Raw genomic sequence first — 11,625 nt, 5'->3', positions numbered from 1 at the left:
TTAGATTAAAAGCATAGTCACCTCATAAAACACGGAGACCGTCGAAGTCGAGGTCACGATATTTGATACAGCAACAATGGAATTCGATCGTCCAACTGTGGCACCTGGATCCTCTTCGTTCCACATGTTTCAAAGCTTCACATAATCCTCAGCTTTTGGCAACTATATTCAATATTTTTACCGCTCGCATGGAGTCTGAAAGAAGAGCAACTCTTTCAAACGTCGAAAATTGAATGCTAGACTCAGCAGCACAGTCACTTCAAAAGGTGAAGTGTTGCAGTACAAGGGGTTAAACGTAAAATCGTGGCAGCCTCATTTTATTTTTATTTTTCCAGCACGGTTCCTTCGTGTACAGCGTACGTGACCCTCCATTAATCGTTCATTTTAAGACTACCCGCCTCTCTCTCTCTCTCTCTCTCTCTCTCTCTCGACTCTCAGAATGGCAAGGAGAACGTACGCAACGCAGCTGCTCCATTATCTTACGCGGCTTTTAAACCGTCGCGTCGCACGGACGTCATTCGTGAGCCGATAAATCATCGCGATTTATTTTTACCGGCGAAACAGATGATTATCACCCGAGCCCACTGACGTGACGATCTTATCACTACCCTACCCAGTCATCCCGATAATTGCCTGTACTTCGATTCCTGCCACGCGATAATCGATCGCGCATCAAGATTACGGAATTGGACATTGATGACGTTCAACTGAGTAAATCCCTTTTGACGGTTCAAATGAATAAACAAATTTTCTAAAAATATAACCTTATAAATGACCACAAATACATACATCTAATTGCTAGACTGCAACGCGTGACACGCGTGCAGAATCTGCGTCGGGATCGAATTATATGAATCCCGTGGCGTTGTGTTCTTCGATGTGCCGACAATCAAGAGTCCATTGTTACCCGGTAGCTCCGGGAAAAAACAGAGGAGTCCGTCTGCGAATCGTATTTACCGACGACGAGTCGCGACTTCGAGGTGTCCAATATTTAATATTAAATATTTGATTTGCTCGTGCCGGTCCCTTCCACAATCTCAAACATCTTCGCCTTTCGCGACGTAGAAAAAATTTCGCAAAAACCGTCCTCTCCGAAGCTGTTACATGGTGTCGCAGGCGAGTAGAAGAAAATTGGTTGTTGAAAGGAGTTCCAACAACCGGGCCCGATTAAACACGACGGAAACTTTGTTTCTTGGGAATTCACCCTTAAGCGTGCTTAACATTTTTGCACCGGGAGCACTGCACACGGCTTTATTGCAATACGAATCTAGAATATAAGAAAATTCTTTCACCTAATTTTTGTTATCCTCGAACACCGTAAACACTGGAGCACTTGTAACTTTGGCTCTCAGAAAATTCTTCCTGAGGGCGCTCAAACTTTTCTGCAAAGAAGGGTGTGGAGAATACGACCTGCAAACTTTTTCGGCTTTTAGCACAGCCAATGTAGAATGTTTAAAATATTTTCCAGTTAATTTTTATTACTTCCTGCCGTTGGCATGAGTGTTATGAACATTGAAGCTCAGGTAAACTTTCTCGAAAATGCTTCTCTGCGGATGCTTAAAATTTCTCAAGAAGAAAACTCTGCAGAATACGATGTTTAAAATAGAATGTGCTGGTATAGAATATGCACAAATATTTTTAATTCATTTTTATGATCTGATGCCGTTGTTAACACTGTGCACATTGAAGATAACTCTCTCCCTCAGGAATGGTTTGAGGGTGCTAAACATTTTCCGGGAAGAAAATCATGCATAAAATATCGCCTTCTGAGTTTTTGTCTTTGTCTTCCGCAGACAAAATCGCGAAAATTAATAATTATACGGCGAGCGCCTGTCCTCGGCAGGGTTTGCGGGCCTTTATGCAAATATATAAATTTCCGGGGACCGGTTCCCGAGGTGTTGGAATTAAACAGAGATTTGTCCACCCTATTAAGGGCTCCGCGGGGTAGAAAATAAAACGGGACGGCCGAGAAACTTTCCAGAATTCTTCACAATGCTCGACTTTAAATCGCGCCACGCCGGCTATACTCGGGATTCTCGCCCCGCTAATGATCCTATTTTCAAGTTTCCGGGGTTAGCCGATTTTTCCAAGAAGCCTCTACAGCAGGGATTAAAAGTGGATCAACCTGGAGTCAGTTAGCCGACAATGACCTAATTTCAAGTGGCGCTCGGGCATCGTCGTCGCTGAGAGAATTGGAAAATAGAGAACCTGGAGCTAGAACCGTAAGAATGACGGAATCGTTCCTTAGGAAGGCTCTCGTCAGGCAACGGCCGTGAAAGCGACGGTAAATCAACCGGGGTATCGTAGTTAGGCTACCGTGGGAACGTATATCACCGTCCAATTTCGTCCCGCGGCCTTTTATATTCCTTCGTCGACGTTTCTTCGCGGCAGCTGTACTATACACACTGCCGCCGGAGCTCCATTTTTATCAATCCGGACGATTTACTCTTGAAATAACTGTAATGCAGAAAAATGCTCCGACCGCGAGTATCTCGCGGATCCTTCGGGCGGATCGTGTCTTTCTCCTCACCCTCTCAGAGGTTTTGCAATCCTTGGTTTCTTGCAGCTAGACTACCCGAAGCGCGCACTCTGGGAGAAATTTGTCCGTGTAAATAGTTCCCCGTGGCTATGAGCGTGTTCGAATGAAAAATCAGTTGGGGATCCCTGCGGAGAAAATGCATCGATCAGAAAACTCCGATGCAGCGCGGAATCATCGATACGCCATTATTTCGTTCCAAAGTCAACGGACTTGGATGCACCTGAATGAACAGTGACATAACCATTTTCACACTCGATCTTTTCTTAAAGGATCTAAACGTTTTTTTCAGTAAGAGAATGTTTGTGTGCAGACAGTAATTTTCACCGTTCTTATGCAAATCACGTGAATTTAGATAAATGGCAAAACTACTTTAGTATATACAGTGGGTGTACAAAGTATTCGTACACCTTTTAAAAACTAATAACGAAATTAAAAACTAATAACGGTTTACGAAATGATATGCAAGAAAGATTTTTCAAAAGTTATAATTCACAAGGTTACATGCAAAAATAAAAAAGGCATTTTTTAAAACTTTTTTATTTGGGTCCTTAATGAAAATTTAAAATATATGTTTCGTAGATCTATGTTAGTGTTATACACATGCTGAAAATTTCATTGAAATTGATTAACATACACACGAGCTACAAGCGGTTAAAAATGGTGAAAATCTTAGTTTTACACGACTTTTCATCAACTTTTGCTTAAAACCGTCGTCGACGAAAAAGAGTTGTTTTTTCCTGCGTCAATCGATTTCGATGAAATTTTCAACATGTGTATAAATAACATAGATCTACAAAACACATATTTTAAATTTTCATTAAGGACCCAAACCAAAAAGTTTTAAAAAATGCCTTTTTTATTTTTGCATGTAACCTTGTAAATTATAATTTTTGGAAAATCTGTTTTGCATATCATTTCGTAAACCAATGCTTCTAATTGATTATAAAATATCAGGTCGTTTGGTACGATTATAAAAAAGTTATTAGTTTTTAAAAGGTGTACGAATACTTTGTACACCAACTATATCTAATCATCATTATTTACGAAATGTAAAAGAAATTATCTAAATCGAGCTAACCTCTAGAGAATACCTCCCTATTTTATCTGTAGTAAGCAACACTGTATCTAATCTTCTAATTCATTGTTAGCGCGAACGGAAAAAATAAGAGTGGTTATGTGAACTCTGATAAAATGTAATTTGTACAATATATTCGCAGAAATGATTTAGTATCTTATCGGTAAATTGCATATATAATCGGGAGACCGCAAGAATTTATGAAAATTTCGGTGTTTATACAGTCCCAAGTAATTTGAAGGCTAGTCCACTATTTGTCTATATTCAGCTGATATAGAAATTTCTTTAAATTGACAGAGTAACTATTTATCTATATTCAATTCACAAAAATTTTTTAAACTGACAAGTACCAAAAAATGTCTAAAATTGATTCAGTTGAATCAGAACAATTTTCAAATTTCGTAATTGATATTTTATAACTTGGACTTATCAGTGGGATATTAGCATCATTATGATAACATCTTTGTTATCGCAGCCTGAGGCAATACAAAAGCATCGGCAAATCCATCACAGAAATCATCTCAAATTCAACAAAAACCGTGGGGTGACAATCGTCGCATAAATCACGATTTCAGCGTAGATTAAAGGCGATGCCACTCCATTTTCCGTCACTTATCAATGCTGTGCGTAACAAGGAACATCTGACGTAATTGAGAAGCGTGTCGAAGGTCACCAAGCATATTGTAACAGTTGCCGAGATCTAGATGCGTGACTCACCTTAATCATAAAACACGGAGACTGCTGGAACCGAGCCCAGGACACTTGATACAGCAATAATGAGACTCGACCATCGAACTACGCCACCTGAGTTCTTTCTAACCCTGGTTGTTCGAAGTTCATCTCAACTCTTATAAGCTGCTAATCTTTTCAGCCGCTTGCTTTGAGCCTGAAAGAAGATCAGCACTGTCATAACAGAATAGAAGCATAAAATTGAATGTTGCACATAAATGAAACATGAGAAAAAATATTTATAACACTCCGTGATGTCCCACTAGCTACTTTAATTACTGTTTCAAAAAGATCTATCATTCATCCAACACTTTACCAACTAACTCACCTCGCAAGGTTCTAACAGAATGTTCCAGCAATAGCAATTTGCGAACCCTGCAATCTCCAGCGTGCAATTAAAAGAATGAGACAATCCTTCCTCCGCAAATCGGTGTGAACCGTGAAATCAGTGGTTAAGGAGGAGCCCAGGAAAATGGATGTGTGTTTAGAAGATTGTTTAATAACAGCCGAAAAAGCCTTAGTCATCGCCTGACATGCCATAATCGGAAACACTTGGGTTCTGAGAGATTAGCGTTGATCATCGTCGACGATTTGATTCGCGGAATAGCGAAATCGCGCAGATCCGCGAGCCGGTTTGCAACTAACCAGTCTCTATTTCGCGAAGTCCCCAACAGGGTATCCATTCACGGAAGTAGATCGTGCACTGATCAGCGGATTTTGATCCCCGCTAGATCACTAATTAAATCGTCAACTCGTTTGCAGCGGCTATCAACGGCGAGTCGTGCGTGTCTCTTGTTATCCGGTGCAATGAAAAACACGTGCCGCCGCTTATCGATCGATTATGGCATTGCACGTAACCGTCGCGGCGGCTACACGTGGATTGAAAAGACGGGCTCCGGACGGCAGGTGTTCCTCTGTCAATATGTAGATTACGAGATCATGCATGTACCATCTGTGAAAGTTCCGAGGGAAATTTTTGATTTCCACGTTATTGGTTCCCCCGCGATCCCGACAGATCGATGGGGAACGTTGCTCTGTTCGAGGCATGCTTCAAGTATCGAATATTAAGCCTTCCTATCCCGTGAATTTTAAAAATTCGATTTGTCCGCCCAGGAAAATTGTCGCGAATTTGATAGAAAGTTTGGTGGCGCGGTGCGGAGCGGCGTCTCACGCGAAATGTAGTCAGATGGAACTTGGGAACCGTAACGAAGATAAAAGTGGAGAAAGGGAAATTAGTTCTTGCAAATTAGTGGATAATAACTTTTTAATTCGTAGCAGTCTCCGGACAACGGAAAAGCGACAATGTTCTCGAAGAATCGAGTTCTGCAAGTAATAATGATGTAAAATGACATGACGTTTCGTTGGTACTTTAAAGTGGTGGTGTTCCGATGAAACGAAAGCATTGAGAGTGGCATTAATACCGAGCCGTCAGACGATCGTTAATTGAATTTAGTTCGCGTTCGATCCGCAAGAATATTAATTTGCATAAACAGCTGCAGTCCGATTATAATCGACAGCGGAAATGTATGTTCGTCAAACTGTTACCTAACAGTCGGCGTGACACAACTGGTCGTTACAAATCCATTACACGATATTATCTACTATCGCGTTTAGCCGAAACCACGATTTTTCTTTACCGTATCACCCTGTGCACACGACGAGATTAGACCGCTACTGGACTGACTGTAAAAACAGTGGAAAATTTTCTCCGTGACTAAATCTGACTTCAGGATTGAATCATCCTTTTCCCAACGAGAGCAAAATAATTCGTATACTATCCACAACATCTTGTTTGCTAAACACCTCGCAGAATCGAATCAGCCTCTGGGAACGATGATCGATTCTGAAAATGTCTAGTCGGCGTTGTTAAACGAGACGACGAGTGAATCCGATTACGGCGAGGGGTAAGATAAATAAAAGAGAAGAAAGAAACATTTACGTGGTGACTGGCAGGCGGGCGTTACCCGTCGGATGCGTGTTCCTCGAAGAAAAATGATTTCCATCGAAGTTACGGGAAGCGGTTACGAGACCAAGACTATTATTCTTCGGTAAATACGTAATGCCTGCGCGCGAGCTTTTACGAGCGAGTTTTGACAGTGTTTGCGAATCCCCGCGATTCCCAAAGACCGAGAGAGAGAGAGAGAGAGAGAGAGAGAGAGAGAGAGAGAGAGAGAGAGAGAGAGAGAGAGAGAGAGAGAGAGAGAGAGAGAGAGAGAGAGAATATTCTGTCACAGGGTGTGCTGTTTTATTTGACTTACTTACACTCGGCTGTTTGCCCGGGCGAAATTTATTACCGCCTGTGTGAACCGATTGTTGACGGTATAATGAATCAACGCGCAATGTTTGCTCGCGGATAAATCGGTTAAACACCGTGATCAGCACTCTACCATAATACGTCAAACTTGCATAATATTAAACCGCTAATGTTTCCGGTCTGTACGCGGCGGAACTTTCCAGCACGACGACCATTTCTATCGCAACGGTGCGCTGCGGTGCGGTGGCGGCTGCCGAAAATTAAACGAAGTTACGCGAAATTTATATTGCACGACGCCGGGACGGGACGCGACACCGCCACACTCTCCTGCACTCTACTCTCTTCTCCTTTTTTCATTAATATTATTTGTCTCTTACCGCGGCCGCAATTTTAATTCGGCTCCCGGACACGGGAGGCGCACGCGGAATTTTAATTTCAATCACGCGACCGGCACGGTTTCACTGCGCGAGGACACTTCGCGGTCGCGTAACGCGTTCATCTGCGTGAAAAAACTCGTTTCGAAGAAACAGATGCGGGTTTCCAGTTGATCTTTTATTGACTTCCACCAGAGGGCTTCTCCCGATGAGCTTTTTTTATTGTTGGCTGGACGGGATATTGGATTTTGCTGCGTTCTTGTCTTTCGCGAGGTCTTTGAGAATTGTTTGTATACACAGGCACCCCTTGTGTAACGAAGAGTGACGCACTCGTCGAAAACGAAATTCTGGCGAAATATCGAGGAGAATTTATGATGCAAGTCTCTACTCAAACATGGCTTTTGCGATTTGCATTCCAGGCTGCATACCTTTGATAACACAAGTCCATTTTTCAAGTGTATTTCTTTGGAGGTTTCTTTCTGCGAATTACAGGGGGCACGAAGTCGAATTGAATCTTGCAGTACATGGCTTCATCCAATTACGTTCTTGCTAGTTTTTGCAAAAATTGTTAGTACATTCTTTTGTAGATGAGTAATAAAGATTTTAAGGTTGTACACAGAGAGATCAATATTAAAATCTGTGCTACAACATTAAGTATTAAGCATTGTGATACAAATTTCGTGGACGTTAACACAATAAAAAGCGCCCAACAGTGCTATCATTGTGAAAGAAACAAAAGCTTGTTTCGCGGAGAAAATAGCTGGAGGATCATGGTTTAAAAATTGTGATAAATCGCGTCCGGGACAAGGGGGATCGGCGATATTTTCAGGACCGGGGGTTTCGCGGAAGATCTGCGAAGCCGAGGGATCCGCGTGACTCGCCGCGATAAATCAATATTGTCCTCTCGTCGCCGATTTTAAATTGCAAATCTCACACGCCGGGAATTACGACTACCTGAGCGACACGCACAGCGCAACGTGATGTTCGGCACGCTCGCGGACGTCACTGGTTCTACGGGAGTAAACACCGTGTGTGTACATCGTACCGTGTGTGGAAAGGACGCACGCGTCGTAAATCTGCATAGCCGTTTTTTTCTGCCGAAAAACCACGCAGATATGCCGGAAACGGATAAGGAATAGAGACTGTGGTACATACACGGCGCAGTACGAACATCCCGCGTGTCAATGTCTGTCTCAGAAAAAAAGGATGATAAACGGCTTAAGATCGCGATCACGTGACCGCGAATTTGCCAGACGAAAGATGGATCTTCGCGAACGACTCGAAAATATTTGTAGAATATGGTAGACTGCTGAAAAACATGAGTTATGGTCCTTGGGACTGTGACGACAGTCTTCATGCACAACTTTATGACTAGACCGCTGATCTTCAGGTTACAAGAAACATTGAAATTCGAATAACAAATGCTCAATTATATCCAAAAGTATGAAGAATTAATCAACAACAGGTTTTCAAACACCTGTAAAGACATTTATAGATGCTAGTAATATTTCTTTGCTGGGACGTGTTTTTAAACATTTGTTTTTATGAAAGAATAGCAATTAGTAATATAATTGCGCAACACGTGGAAGTTCCAACGCTTAGAAAAAAAGACGACAATCGGAGCCTTAACAGTGTGTTAAGCATTAAACTGAACAATGGTTTTTCTACTCCCGTTAACGAAGAATTCATTATAATGCTGACGTATCGTTTCGTAGGATTATAAACTCAGACTTGGTGATAGTTTTCAATGAAACACTATAATGAGTTACGATGACGATCAAGATTACGTACGTTCGATCCGGTTATAGTGCACCGGGTGCTGTGGTTAGACTGACTGAGTCATCCAGAGAAAAACTACTATCCCCTTGACATTACGCATTGAAACGCGCTTAGACGCGATTGACGATCAGTTGCTGCCTCTGGCGATCTGGTAATTGGATTTGATTAGGGCGATTAGACAGCGAAATTAGGCACTTGAATATGTTCGGTTCCAGATGTGGCATGGAATTTTCTGCTGTTGTTTTAAACTTGTATAACTGATGCCAAAGCTCTGGTCCATAAAGAGTTCAAATTATTCATTTGGTCCATTACTTCCAATTCAGATTTACGGTTATTGAATAATCTGTTTCGGAATATATGTGTGAGGTTGCATCAAAGTGAATAGTGAAGTTTGGATTTCGTTCCAACTATATTAAAAATTAACTACATTCACTAGAGTGTTTTCAGCAACTTTGTAGTCTGAGATTTCTTGCTGTGTGCATAAAAAGATTTTTTAAAATTTTTCACATGGGATTCCACGATCTGCAACAAAGTAATGTCGGCCAAAGTGCGACCACTTCGAGTTTAATTCCGTCCGCGTTAGGTTTGTCCACTTCATTTCGAATTAAACTAACTCAGTTTAGATTCAGATGTCGCGTAATGAACCAGCCGCATAAAAGGGAGTCCTCCGGCAGCTTCATTCACCTCGTGACATTTTACGAACATTCCCGTACGTTCTACTCCTTTTCATGCGAACTATTTATTCATGCTGTGTAATTTAACGGTTCATTATAAATTGGCATGTCTGTGTCATAATCAATGAAAAAATAAATCACGAAACATTGTCTCATAATTTATTCGTAAATCACTTCAGTCTTTACATTTTTCTTTTTCAAACGATTCATCGTAGTTAGCCATCGAGTCCGCCTTTCTGCCCTAAAATAAAGGAGCCTTGAAGACAGCGACAACGTGGCCGAGCATCTAGCTCCGGAGAATTACTAATTTTCGTTAAATTGGTAAGAACACGGCCTGGGTCGAGCGGAGAAATTGCAAGGCGACGCCGCACCCTGGCAATTACGTGCAAAAAACAGAATGAGTGTCACAAAGAAATTCCGTCTACCTTGATTAAAGTCGGATCTGCATCGCGCGTGCGATTCTGAATTAACTAGGATCCGCCTCGCAAGAAGATATTTTACTATCCTAACTGCGCCTCAGTGGAAGACACCGATAAATTATTTCCACCGACGGACGCAAGAAACGCCCGGAACCGAAAGGAAACGAAGAAAAAAAAAGAAAAGAACGCAAACAGACAGCATAAAATGCATACTATGGGCGGTCGCTTCATCCGCTACCCCGTGTTCAATATTTCATTCTCATTTCACCGGGAGAAGGAGAGAGAGAAAGAGAGAGAGACGGGGGAGAGTAGTATACTTCATTTCATCCGTTGGACACCGGGGGAGCAATTTAATTTTCACTGAGGAAGAAGAAACGTTATCAGCTCTCGAGATGTTAAGGCGGGCGAACGCCACAAAGGAAACAGTTGCGGATAATCGCGCTCAAATATGTCCCATTAACTAGCATAAAGAGTGGCTACGATACGCGTGACGTTTAATTATGGAAAGCCGTGAAGAATCGTGAACGAACGAACACGATCGATTGATCGGATCGAAGGAACGATTTCTCCGTTGCTCGTCGTTGGTCGAATTGTAGATGCGGCAAAATACGATCTCTAGCCGCCGACAGCGACAATAAATCCTCTCGTAAATAACCCGCACGCGTCCGGCGCTGACAAATTAATTGTCGATGCGGAATACGGCCGCGTTAGTTGCCAACGAGGAGACCGTCTCCTGTAATTAACACCGTCATCGGGTGCGAACTGCTTTCGAACGGTTCTCCTATCGCAAAAAATACCGGATTGCGCAACGTCCGTGAGTCAGCCAGCTGTGAGCCGCGAAAATGAATGATTTTATGCATGTCGCGTTTTTTTTCGAGGGTTCAAAGGCTCCGCGTGAATCAAAGATTTGTTGATTTTACTCGGGAAGCTTCTAATAAATTGTGAATTAACTTCGACGATTACCGAATGCCCTGCTGTTTTCACACTTTTTCTACAGTTTTCTACAGCTGTTGAATTACTGTATTTCATTTATGTGCAGCATTAGACGTACACAAAGTGATGATATTACATTTTGTAATTGGCAAATTTTCGCACGAGGCGCAGACCACTAATTATAAACAATCGATTAGATCTCTTTTCGTCTGCTGTCTGTGCACCGCCGATTCTTGCGGCCAATAAAATCTCGCGGTAAGAAAAAGGGATAGAGAATGAGCCGTGAGTCGCAAAACGAACGGAACTGCATTTGCCGGTCGCGAGTTTGGCAAAAATTTAAATCACGTCGCGTGGCGCCCGCAGGAAAAGCCGCCGCCGCGTCGGGGTGAGGAGCTCGAACTTTCCTGGCCCGATCTGACCGCCATCGGTCCCCGGTGCATCTGGAGAGAAGCCAAGTGCAATGTGACGCAACGGTGCGCAATGACGTGCCGCGATGCATCGTAGGGATTAAACCATAGCCATCGTTTCGAGTAACGTCCGCTCAAACACGGAAACAACCTGCCCCCTCGTCGCGATTTACTGTACTTCAAAACCGGATTCAACCTCCATGCACCTTCCACCTTCAGTGTACATTCTTATTTTTAGAAAGCATGTATTGTGAGTTCATTCTACTAAAAAAAAAACATTACATCTACTCTCGAAATTAAATACCTTAATGTATATTAAATTCTGTATAAACATTCATCTCGCGTATATATGTATATAGGGTGTCTTAAAATGACCTGACGTTTTAAATTGCGCGCCATTTTTTGTGGCGAACATAGAGTATTGATCTTTGACAACTGGCAT

General features: G+C 42.3%; 1 protein-coding gene and 1 long non-coding RNA gene across 4 annotated transcripts in view; one reads left to right on the top strand and one right to left on the bottom strand.

The window, feature by feature from the left end:
* Positions 1–11,625, top strand: part of LOC143216143 (sodium-coupled monocarboxylate transporter 1) — a 60,155-nt gene that overhangs the window by 17,104 nt on the left and 31,426 nt on the right. The gene's annotated exons all lie outside the window — the stretch shown is intronic.
* The window catches only part of LOC143216145 (uncharacterized), a 26,693-nt gene extending 15,068 nt beyond the window's left edge, over positions 1–11,625 (bottom strand). The window contains exons 1-3 of the long non-coding RNA XR_013010521.1: positions 4,672–11,625; positions 4,332–4,500; positions 22–195 (exon numbers count right to left, since the gene is read on the bottom strand). This is a non-coding gene — a long non-coding RNA (uncharacterized LOC143216145). The remainder of the gene's footprint in view (positions 1–21; positions 196–4,331; positions 4,501–4,671) is intronic.

The sequence above is a fragment of the Lasioglossum baleicum genome, chromosome 15 (genome assembly GCF_051020765.1).
Source record: "Lasioglossum baleicum chromosome 15, iyLasBale1, whole genome shotgun sequence".
In the NCBI taxonomy this organism is placed as follows: Eukaryota; Metazoa; Arthropoda; class Insecta; order Hymenoptera; family Halictidae; genus Lasioglossum; species Lasioglossum baleicum.
Note: the sequence above shows the minus strand (reverse complement) of the source record. Positions and strands in the feature narration are given on the sequence as shown.